The sequence below is a fragment of the Bombina bombina genome, chromosome 2 (genome assembly GCF_027579735.1).
Source record: "Bombina bombina isolate aBomBom1 chromosome 2, aBomBom1.pri, whole genome shotgun sequence".
Lineage (NCBI taxonomy): Eukaryota > Metazoa > Chordata > Amphibia > Anura > Bombinatoridae > Bombina > Bombina bombina.
In genome coordinates, this window is record NC_069500.1 from 1,123,652,949 (window position 1) to 1,123,665,867 (window position 12,919).

The following is a 12,919-nucleotide window of genomic DNA, read 5'->3' on the forward strand; positions in this document are numbered from 1 at the left end:
TTACCATGTTAATCCCTTAATGCCCAGGACCGGATTTACATTTTGGGCGCCCATAGGCACAGAGCGGACTATACAGAGCGTATCCTCGTATTCTGTATCTGGCGGCTTCCGTGGAGGCAGGGAAGGACCCCGCCGTAGGCTGTCCAATGAAACATTTGGCTATGCTAGACAGGCGTTTCAATGGGCAGACTTCACCGAGGTCCTTTTCTGCCCCCACGTAAGCCGCCGGTCATGGAAAAGGAGGATGTGCTCTGTATAGTCCACTCTGTGCCTACGGGCGCCCAAAATGTAAATCCGGTCCTGGGCATTAAGGGATTAACATGGTAACACCCGCCTTGAATTAGGCACGGGCACGGCGCCCCTCTATTGAGGGCGACTTTAGGCACATACCTACTCTGCCTCATTAGAAATCTGTCCCTGCTAATGCCACATTAACCTGTCAGGTGCAATGTTAACCCCCTTACATTAAACTTTCTGGTGCAATGTTAATCACTGGTTTTCTATATTTCCCCTAAAAAACTTCCAGAAATTGTCTCTATCCAGCACAATAGTGTATTTTTATTTACAATTAATTACTGGGTGCAGATTGAGGATACATGTCCTAACATATGTGTAATATCTCGGTAGACAAAACTACACAGATTAACTAAAATATTATGTTCAATATCCACCAAATCGGCACAAACAGGGAACAAATGAATATAGTTGTATGTAACACATTTAATAACATAAAGTGTAAAGTCAGTAGGGATTGATAAGATATAATATGCAGTATCTTCTAAACCAAATCAAAATGTTTCTTTTTGTAGTACAATTCAGCAAAAACAAATGGTGTTTTGTTTTTTAAATTTAGTAATATGGGTGCAAAGTGGGCGTAGTTTCCGCAAATATAATGCACAATATCTCCTAAACCAAACCGGCACAAACGTTAGTTTTTGCGGCACAAATCAGCAAAAAACGCAGCACAAACAAATGGTATATTTGTTTTTAAAATTGAATAACATGGGGTGCAAAGTGGGCAGAGTTTCAGCAAATATAATGCATAATATCTCCTAAACCAAACTGGCACAAACGTTCGTTTTTGCGGCACAAATCAGCAGAAATGCAACACAAACAAATGGTATATTTGTATTCAGTTTTTTTAAACATGGGGTGCCAAGTTCACATAAATCAGTATCTGTGCATATTTTTCTTTTATAGTAGTGTCTATTACATGCAGTTATATGAAAATTGGTGTATACTGTCCCTTTAATATAGAATGTGGGACACAAGGAACATGTAAAATGACACTATATGTATTGGTTTGAAGCCTTTTCACTAGCTCTAAGAGCTACCCTATCCAGCATGTGCTTGGTTTCCTCTATTGCCAGTCACATGGCGGGCATCACACTGCTAGCTGGCATAGCTGCAGGCATTTTATTCATGTTATGTACAAGGTTTTGGGGTTAGTGGAGAGAAATTTAGATTTCACAGTTTCCGTTTTTCCCATTCTGGTTGCATGGCTCAATGAGTCTAACAGAGTCATATTGTACTGCAGGGTTCTTGCATGATCATGCCAGGGTTGCCCCTAGCAACCTAGAAATGATGTGTTACTATAGCGAAGTGATCCAGGACAGTAACCACATCTGATCTATATCTCTAATCTGTACATGGAGGCTTCCTTAACCCTTTGGCTGCCAGAGAGCTATTAAGCGAATTTATGTGTATTATAGACTTATGATAGACTTTGAAGACTACTTGATGTGTTGTTGGTATCAACTATTTACTATCAAAAGTGTACAGTTGTAGGGAGATATAATAATAATAATAATAATAATAATAATAATAATAATAAAATTGCCACTTGTGTAGGTTAAATTTAAATAGATGGAAAAGGCAAACAATTATAGTTTAAGTTTTGGACTTCCTTTAAAACTCCTGAAAATAGTAACCGTTTCACACACGCTGTCCTCTGACGTGATTATCCTTTAAGGAACTTATGATAGACCAAGTCCCTTGCATGCATTCATCTCTCTGCAGCGAGCAGTATTTGACATAGGGGAGCTGTTGACCTTGTAACCTGCAGTTTAGAATGACTTAGAGCATATAATGTCTCCCTTGGTGTTTTGCTGCAGGATCATTATGTCCTTGTTGCACTAATAAAAAAAGAAAAAAAAAAGTTTCATTTTATTTTACTTAAAGCCAGACGTTCCATCCCACGGATCTGCAGTGTTTAGTGCTGCTTGGTGTCTATTTAAAAAAACAAAAAACAAAAAAAAAAGTATTTTCCTAGTGATGGATATTGAATTACTATTGGATGGAATATTTTTTTATTTTTTATATTTTGACATACCAGGAGTACAAATGTCTTTGAAAAACATAAAAGCATACATTTGGTTAATTTTACCATATGTTAGACTAATCTAAAGTTATTTATAATATATATATATATATATATATATATATATATATATATATACTGTATTTTTTGCTCCATAAGACGCACCTGACCATAAGACGCACCTAGTTTTTAGAGGAGGAAAACAAGAAAAAAATGCCCACACTCCTGAGTCTACCTACTTTCAACAAAGGATACCAAGAAGAGAATGGAGTAAATTTTAGGGTACAAGTAAATTATCCCTTCCTGCTTCTTCTGACATTGCCTCCTGCTGCGACTTTATAGTACAATGTATTTGTTTTACTGCTGGTGTGAATTGATTGTTGCCTGTATTGTGACTGCTGAAAATGTTAATAGAGGATAACACACATGATAAGCACTGGGCATCCTTACTGCTAACTAGGGTCTAAGCACTCTGTATGTGCTACTAGTATCTGCTGTGTATACAGTCTGCAATATGTTCTTGTTCTGTGGGTCTCTAAACAGGGCTCCTATAACACAATGTGTTCTCATAAATCTTCACCGCCCCAGCTGGATCCTTCCTGACCAGATCCCCCAAATCATGTCAATGCTGTTAGAACAGTAGGGAGCAGTATGCAGCATAAAGCCCACAAGCAGCCTAGCAGGCTCCCTTATAAGACCCCCTCCTCCCCCTACCCAGGCTACCCTACTTTACCAGAGTTTGATTCAGGAATGTCTTGTTTTGATATTTGGACTGCTTGTAAATAAAGTCATATATGTCACCAAACAAACATGATGTGCCACCTTACCTACCTCTCTCACTGCTGCGCCGGGCGGTCTCTCTCTCTGTCCATTCTGTGGCAGATGGGCATCCCTCATGCGGCGTGGCACTGGCTCCAGTCCCGACCCTCACTAAGCCTCATCAAATCATCATGTAGTTTCAGAGTGAGATGAGTCTGAGGAGTCACAGGGCGCCAGCATCTCCTCACGTGCGTTTCCCTCTCATCATTCTTCACAGCACAACAGTCAGCAGCAGCTCCAGTGCTCTCCCTTCAGCCCTGTCCCGCCGCTTGAGTTTTTCATGACGTCACTCACTGTCACTGACTGACACTACACACTAGCAGGCAGCAGTAGCGCAAATGTGAGTGATGTCACCGCCATGATGCGGACCGCCCGCCCACAGTGCCCAGCAGCCCTGAGCCCAGTATAGACCGATGCTAAGTGCCCACTGCCCACACACATCATGCCCAGCGCACTCCTGACCATGACCACCGCACCATCATGCAAAATTGCAAATAAATAATGCATTGCTGCCTCCCTGCAAACTAGTGTGCGTGACTTCCAAAATGACAGTCAGCTGCTAGATTGCCTTATTTAAGCGCCGGCACTGGGAGTCATTAAAATCAATGCACGGGCTTACCCTGGCATTATATTTGACATGCTATATATCACAGACAAATAAGACAAAACAAATAGAAAAACAAAGAAATGCGAAAAGAAAAAGAGAGAAGAAAAAAAAAATATTTTCCTTTTCTTCAGTTCCTCCCCTCCCACCGCCCCTCACCCCCGGGGGACCACCCAGACCACCATCCGAATATCTCAATGAGATATTATCTTTCACTCATCCATTGTCTGGGAAGCGCACCTTCTACAATCATAATCAAGAATGCTGTAATGGGGAAATAAATTGAATCTGATTTGTCAGAGGCCAAGTTACTATTACTTTTAGCCACTTAGACAAGTACGCTCTAAGGTATTTTTCGTCTAGTAATTTTTTGTCCTGCAATTCGACTAACATTTGAAGTTTCATATTATTTACAAATTCAGATATAGTAGGAACCTCGGGAGACTTCCATTTCTTAAATATTAAATTCTGCGCCGCCAAAATTGCCATATTTATTAGAATTCGATCCCCAATTGATACCTGGTCATCAAACGTAAAGAATATATGCTTCGTGGTGAGTTCAATTGCGTATTGGAGAGTTTTATTCAACCATCAGTTTATTTCCCCCCCAGGGATAGGCACAGACAAAGGCTGTGGTGGACATTTTCCAAAGTACAGACCTTAGTGAAGGACACCAAGATACATTTGAAATGAAAAACATTATTTTAAAGTGCTTGCTGTTATTATACTGATGCAGATACCACTGATCCTATAACTAGCCCTCCTATGGCTATACCCATGAGCTAGTGTCACTATTGTGTCTTTGTATAGTGCTGGATGTTATACTGATGCAGATACCACTGATCCTATAACCAGCCCTCTTCTGGCTATACCCATGAACCAGTGTCACTACTGTGTCTTTGTAAAGTGCTTGGTGTTATTATACTGAGGCAGATACCACTGATCCTATAACCAGCCCTCCTCTGGCTATACCCATGTGCCAGTGTCACTACTGTGTCATTATATAGCGCTGGGTGTTATTATACTGATGCAGATACCACTGACCCTATAACCAGCCCTTGCCTGGCTATACGCATGTGCCAGTGTCACTATTGTGTCTTTGTATAGAGCTGGGTGTTATTATACAGATGCAGATATACATCCAGTATTTCACTCAGGCTTTATTTATTCCATAACTTATCACACAATATTGCTAGCAGTTTTTAGAAAAGCCACTAACTTTATTCACACTACATATTTTTTTTTAATCAGAAAGAAAAGATATACTAAGGTTGTGGCGGACACTGCAAGGGCTAGTCATGGACACCAGTTACCGTGTACGGACACCTTGCCTATCCCTGTTCCCCCAATACTGTCTAATTTTTGTGTACCACCACAGGCAATGTAGAATGTCAGCCTTCTCTGCTTTGCATTTGAAGCACCTGCATTGTTTATTATTTTTAGCCCATTTATTAATTCTATCTGGGATAAGATAATAATTATTTAATAGCTTCAATTGTGCCTCCCTCCAACTAGTTATTACTGTTGCAGTCTCAGATAAATGTATACTCTTTAATATATCTTGAGTTTGGATATCTGAAAAATAGCTCCCTATACTTTTCCTGATTTTATTTACATGTTTCTGTCCGAAGTTTATATATAACACTTTATACCAATATGCAATTGATCTCATACCTGCTATGTAAATTTTAATTCCTGCATCTATCTCCTGTAATTCCCACTCAAGGCCTCTCCATTGAGACACTTGCATGAGATAACTCCTTGCTTGTAAATACGCAAATTATTTTTTGAGGGAAGTAGATATTTCATTGATAGCTCCTCATAGATAAATAGAGACCGGTTATCAGGTTTTATCATTTGTGAAAAATATTTTAACCCCTTTTTATACCACTCTCTAAAGACTGCATTATATAGACCTGGCGTAAAATCTGGGACTCCTATAAATGGCAGATAACGTGATGCGCAAAAATCATAACCTTATATCTTACAGTACTTTGCCAAGCTAAGATAATATTTGAGAAGGTCATCATTTGACTTATATTGCTAGGTAATTTGCGATGTGGATAATGAAGAACTGCCTTTAAACTGAATGGGGGGATTAAATCCGATTCTAGATTATAATATGTGATGTACTCTGCCTCTGTTAGCCAATCTATGCCGTATTTAATCATAGCTATCCAATTATAATGTCTTAAGTTTGGAAGTGAGAATCCACCATATTTTCTAAGTTCAGAATCTCTCTTTTGAAAGCTGTGATTTCTTTTTGCCCCACAGAAAAAACACACGCCCTATTATATTTGCCAATATCTTGTTTTGATATGAATATGGGTAAATGTTGAAGGAGAAACAAAATTTGTGGAAAAATTGTAGATTTAATCAGCATAATATTTGCAGATAAAGATAGAAAAGATATATTCCATCTACTCAATTCATTTGACAAGTTTTTAAAGAAATCAGAGTAATTAAGGTTGTACCATTCCTAAGGGTTATTACTCAGTTTAATTCCTAAATACTTAATCTGGTTCACTTCTTGAAATGGATGTTTATTGAAGCTTTTTTTTATTTTTTTATAATTAACTTTGTATCCTGTAAAACTACTACAATCTACAATAATCTCTAAACATTTCGGGATATTAATATCTGTATTATTCAAAAATAAAATATCATCTGCATAGAGTGATAGATACAACGAGGTTATGTTTTCCCAGATTTATTTTAGTAATTTATTTTCTAAGGTAAACGGCTAAAGGTTCTAAAGCAAAATTAAAAAGTAAAGGGGAGAGGGGGCATCCCTGGCGAGTTCCTTTTTGTAACGTGATGTACTGTGACAATTCCCTGTTGACTGAGAGCTGTGATCTAGGTTTATCATAGTTTAATAAAATTAATCAAATTTCCCGAAAAAAAAACAATTTTGCCATTGCTGTAAACATATGATCCCAAATAATGGAATTGAACACTTTTTCTGTGTTTATTGTTATCGTCGCTAAATCTTCCTTACTATGTTTATCTATATTACGTCTTTTGTTATGATAGTAATCTAATTTTAATAATACTCTTCTCATATTACGTACAGGATTTCTTCCAGGCATGAAACCTGTCTGATCTTCGTGTATTAGTTCCCCTATAAGTTTTTTCAGTCTTTCTGCTACTATACACATTAATATCTTATAGTCAAGGTTTAGAAGTGAGATAGGCCTATATGATCCCATATCTGTGGTTTCCTTATCAATCTTATGTGTATGAGAGATAACTGAATCTGCAAAAAAAGGTGCATGCATAATATTTTGGGTGTAATAGAAATAAAACAATTTTACTAAAATTTCCGCTATCTCTTCTTTCAAGATTTTGTAAAATTCGGATGAGAAACTATCTGGTCCCGGCGCTTTATTAGACTTTATTTCCTCTACACTGATTTCTTGGTTAATTTGTTCCATGCTTTCCCTATCTACTTTCGGTAGATTAAAATTTTTCCAGAAATTTTCTTTTTTTATTTTGTTAATAGTTTCTCCTGTGTATAATCTCTGGTAATATTGGAAAAAAACCTCTCTGATTTCTGCAGGTTTCTTATATATATTATTACCTTCCTTAATTAAAGAGATTATATTCTTTTTTTCCTAAACTTCATAATCTTTACTAGATTTTTATCAGATATCCCTTGGTGTCCCTGTAAGTTTGCTCTAGATTTCAAATCCTTGAATGCCCACTTTTTATTTAAAAACATTTCCTTTTCCGATTTGTCCTGCATATACTTATCCCAAGATAAAGTTAGGATTATTTAGATACCTTCTATACATATTTTGAAGTTGGTTTGCAATCAGTGGTTCCCACGCTTTAGCTTTATTTTTTATTTTAATCATATATGCTTTGATTTCCCCTCTTAAAACTGCTTTGCCTGCCTCCCAGAAGGTCTCAATCTTATGCAAATACGTGTGATTTAATCTATAATAGTCACGCCATCTTTCTATTAGCCAACTACGGAACCGAACATTGTTACTCATAAAGCTAGTATAGCTAAATGTATTTGTACTTTTCCCATTATGAGTGTTTACTTTAATCTGCAAGCTAAGAATAGCATGATCTGATAAAATATCACCAATATTTGCTGCTACTTCCATAGTCAGAAGTTTATCTTCTATTAAAGACAGTCACATATATATTCGAGAAAAATTTCTATGTGTTTTAGATTCGCATGTGAAATTCCGGCTGTCCGGGTTTTGTAAGCGCCATACATCTTTAAGTTTTAATGCTTTACAGAGCTCCACCAATAATCTTGAGTCCTTATAGTATTTACGTAAGTGTTTCTGTTGAAATCTATCTATATCTGGATACATTGTTATGTTAAAGTCACCGGCCACAATTAAATTTTGCTCTGCTTATGGTACCAGCTTAATTTTAAAATGTTGCCAAAAATCATAATCTAAATTATTTGGGCCATATATATTACACAAAGACCAGATCTTTTTCGTGATTTCTACCTGTATAATTATATAGCGTCCAGCTGGGTCTAAATCTTTTTTTGACTATATTATATGTAGTTTTTTTGTTAGAGTATTACTACTCCATAAGTCCACTCTTTACATGGTGTTGCTATGATCTCCTCTATCCAATTTGTTTTAAGTTTAAGGATTTCCGTATCTTTTAAGTGGAGTTCCTGTAAAAAAATTATATTCACATTTTGCTTTTTAAGTAATTTTAAAATGTTTTTTCTTTTAATCGGGGAGGTAATACCAGCCACATTCCATGAAATTAATTTTAAATTTGTGCTTATTGTTTCCAAGTTCCCTTAACTATACCTGTAGGGGGTCCGAGCGGGCCCCGGGGGAACGAGGCAGGGTGAGAGAGAGAGGGAAGGGAAAAAAAAGAGGTAAAAAGGGAACAAGCCCAACAAATATGACAACAATCCTCTGCTTATATACAGATATAAGAATAAAACTAGAGCCTGCATATATTTATAATTAGTGGGTTGTTCTTCTTGTAGTGTCGCATTATATTTATTTTGTCTTGGAAGCTTACGTATTTGGTCATGACCATTCTACGTCGACCACTCCCCTCAGAATCATTTCTGCTAGGCCCTACCCTATGCGCCCTCTCTACCTGGATATTGTTTCCCTGTATCTGAATCCTAACTAACTGTGGTAGTGTGACTGCTGCAAATGTCATTAAGTCAACAAAGACTCCATTCTCTGGTAGTCCTACTACTTTTACATTATTCCGACGGGACCTATCTTCCAAGTCATCAACTTTAGCTTGTAGTGACTTGATAGTGTGAGTTCAATTATTATTATGTATTTCCTGATTCATTTTTCATTGAGTCAAACTGAGGTAGTAATAGTTCTGCTAACTGGTTAAACATTCCTTTTGTATCTGGATTCATTTTAGAAATTTTGCTTATCTCTGGGGGTCCCTCTGAGGATGCGTCATGAATTGTTTTACCCTTTTTGTCTTTTTTTACTGGCATGACTGGAGATTTAGTTTTCGTGTTTGTAATAAATCTCTCCATTAATTGAATAATAATGTAGGATTTGACGACACCACACAGTCTTGACTTACTTAGAGAAAAAAAAAAGAAAAAAAAGTGAAATATTTGTTTAAAAAAAAAAGTTATTGGATGGAATATTTATTTTGATATGGGATTACCCTTTAGAAACTGTGTTAGATTCAAAAAGTATAAATTTATAGAATATTAAATTTAGCTCAAAACACTCCACTTACAAAATAACCTTTAACCAATGAGTTTTCATTATTTTAAATAAGGAATGGCCAACTGTTTGTCCGAGGGCTACATGTGGCCCTCTGAACTAGTTTTTGTGGCCATTGGGAGATACAGAAATAACCATGAGCAGTATATCATAAATTCTGTGGCCCCAGAAATAAGTGGAACTAAAAATATGTCCTTTGGGGGTGACCAAACCTCAAAAAGCCCACTGGAGGCTTAGTATACAGAGAATACCTTGGAACCATATCTACCATTATCTGCATCCCATGTTAGAGAGTTGGCCATAACTGTTTTAAAACATGGAACCACCTTCATTCATTTTTTATTTTGTTTTGCTTCAGTGCTGGTAAGTAAACTTTCTTTAAAATTATAACATTTGTTTTGATTAAAACACTTAATTTGGAGGAGAAATAAGTTTTAACAGAATATTTGTTATGGTTTATTTTTCATATTCACACAGAAAGAAAAAAGGGGAAAACGGATCTTATCCTGCACAAGATTGTAACCAGCTATAATAAATATTCAGGGTGGATGCTGTACCGATTTAGTACCATGATAGGTTATGGTCCATGATAATGTCTATTTGGAAGGACAGTTAGAGCAGAGTAATCACACTGCACAGCTGATACGGAGCTCTGGGAGAATGTGGTGAGTGGAGGCTGTGTATGGGTCTTGTGGAGGCTGTGTATGGGTCTTGTGGAGGCTGTGTATGGGTCTTGTGGAGGCTGTGTATGGGTCTTGTGGAGGCTGTGTATGGGTCTTGTGGAGGCTGTGTATGGGTCTTGTGGAGGCTGTGTATGGGTCTTGTGGAGGCTGTGTATGGGTCTTGTGGAGGCTGTGTATGGGTCTTGTGGAGGCTGTGTATGGGTCTTGTGGAGGCTGTGTATGGGTCTTGTGGAGGCTGTGTATGGGTCTTGCGGAGGCTGTGTATGGGTCTTGCGGAGGCTGTGTATGGGTCTTGCGGAGGCTGTGTATGGGTCTTGCGGAGGCTGTGTATGGGTCTTGCGGAGGCTGTGTATGGGTCTTGCGGAGGCTGTGTATGGGTCTTGCGGAGGCTGTGTATGGGTCTTGCGGAGGCTGTGTATGGGTCTTGCGGAGGCTGTGTATGGGTCTTGCGGAGGCTGTGTATGGGTCTTGCGGAGGCTGTGTATGGGTCTTGCGGAGGCTGTGTATGGGTCTTGCGGAGGCTGTGTATGGGTCTTGCGGAGGCTGTGTATGGGTCTTGCGGAGGCTGTGTATGGGTCTTGCGGAGGCTGTGTATGGGTCTTGCGGAGGCTGTGTATGGGTCTTGCGGAGGCTGTGCATGGGTCTTGCGGAGGCTGTGCATGGGTCTTGCGGAGGCTGTGCATGGGTCTTGCGGAGGCTGTGCATGGGTCCTGTGGCCATATTTACTATTGCATTTGTTTTTTTCTAAAGAAGAAAGTGCAGTATATTTTAATTACGTGCTATTTACCTTAACTCATTACTTTTTCACACTTTGATTATTTATTATAGCTGAATAAGACCTGTTTTTCTCTTTATTTCTTTTATTGTTTTTTTTTCTTTGCGTATTTTATTTAGGTCTCTAATGATCTCAAGCGCTTACACTAGTCTCTGAGCTGTAGGGAAAGAATGCACAGTTGTAGAGCTGTAGGGAAAGAAAGTTAGGGAATCACAACCAAATGCTTCAGTATAATATATTACAATCATGTGCTACAACTTGGGAGGTTACATCTTGATGAAGGGTTCAGACACAAACATAATAAATGGGGAAAATTGATTTTACACTTTTTCAGCCTTGCATTTTTGGGAATCAAGTTTACTCAGTATGTTGCATTATGTAATTATGTTTTCCCTGAGATGTATTGAAGGATGTCTTTAGCTCGGTTTAGTGTATGTTATATTGACATATATATAGTATGGGCATAAATTTGGGGTTGAACCCTTCTTTGCAGATATAAGAGCTCCCACTCTTCTGGGAAGGCTTTCCACAACATTTTGTATTGTGTCTGTGGGAATTTGTGCCCATTCAGCCAAAACACCATTTGTCAGCTCAGGAACGGATGTCGGACAAGAAGTTGTGGCTCACAATCTGTTTTCCAATTCATCCTAAAGGTGTTTAGTGTGGTTGAAGTCAGGGTTCTGTGCGGGTCACTTGTAGTCCTCCTCACCAAACTCTCGTCAAGCACCTTGCTTTTTGCACAGGGACAGTCATCATGAAGCAGGAAAGGCATTTCCCAAACTATTCCCACAAAGCTGGAAGTATCCAATTGTCTAAAAGTATGTATGTATATATATGTGTGTGTGTGTGTGTGTGTATATATATATATATATATATATATATATATATATATAGTAGAATTAAGATTCTTTTTCATTGGAACTAAGGGGCCTAGCCAAACCCTGAATAACCTAGGCCAGTGATTTGCAACCTTTTTTTTGCCGTGGCACACTTTTTTTACATTAAAAAATCCTGTGGCACACCACCATACCAAAATTTTACAAAATCACACATTGTAGCCTAATACAGGATATATATATATATATATATATATATATACACACACACACACACACACACTACTGTGCTGTCATGCCATTACTCCTACAAACTATACAAGACATATTGACATTCATTCACAAACAATCGTAATAATTGTCTGTGAATGAATGTCAATGTCATGGTTGTAAATGATGCCTGATGAGCCTGTCACATACCTCCCAATATTTCAAAATTTGAAAGAGGGACACCCCCGCACTGTTGTCAGTCTGCCGCGGCACACCGGAGGATCTCTCACGGCACACTAGTGTGCCACGGCACACTGGTTGAAAAACACTGACCTAGGCCATTATGCCCCCTCTACCAAACTTTAGATTAGGCACCATGTATTCTAGTAGTAAGCGTTCTCATGACATCTGCCACACCCAGATTCTGCCATCAAGCTGCCAGATATTGAAATTTGATTAATCACTTCAGAGAACGTTTCCACTATTCCAGAAAACATGTTCCCACTATTCCAGAGGTGGCGTGATTTACTGTACATCTCTCCATCTGACGCTTGGCATTGTGCATGTTGATTTGAGAGTTGTGTACAGCTGCTTGGCGATGAAACCTATTTCATAAAGCTCCCGATGCAAAGTTCTTGCGCTGTTGTTGCTTCTAGAGGTAGATTGGATCTCTGTAATGAGTGATGCTAAGCGTATTTTACTCTGCAGGCTTCAGCACTCGGTTGCCCTTCCCTGTGACTCTACTAAATAGAAGTTGTGGCAGATCTGTAGACTGTAAGCTCTTCAGATCAGGGCTATCCTGCTGTGCTAGTTTTGTTTAGTCTGTTATGCTTTTGTGTCTTTTTTTTTTACAAATCCTTGTCATTGTATACCGCTATATCTGTACCAAGTGCTATAGAATTTTGCAGCGCTATACAAATAAATAATAATAACCACAACAATATTGTGTGTGATGCTGATGCTTGGGATTTTT

At 38.3% G+C, this 12,919-nt stretch overlaps 1 protein-coding gene across 9 annotated transcripts in view; it reads left to right on the forward strand.

The window, feature by feature from the left end:
• The window catches only part of RAPGEF2 (Rap guanine nucleotide exchange factor 2), a 652,959-nt gene that overhangs the window by 210,590 nt on the left and 429,450 nt on the right, over positions 1-12,919 (forward strand). The window lies entirely within an intron of this gene.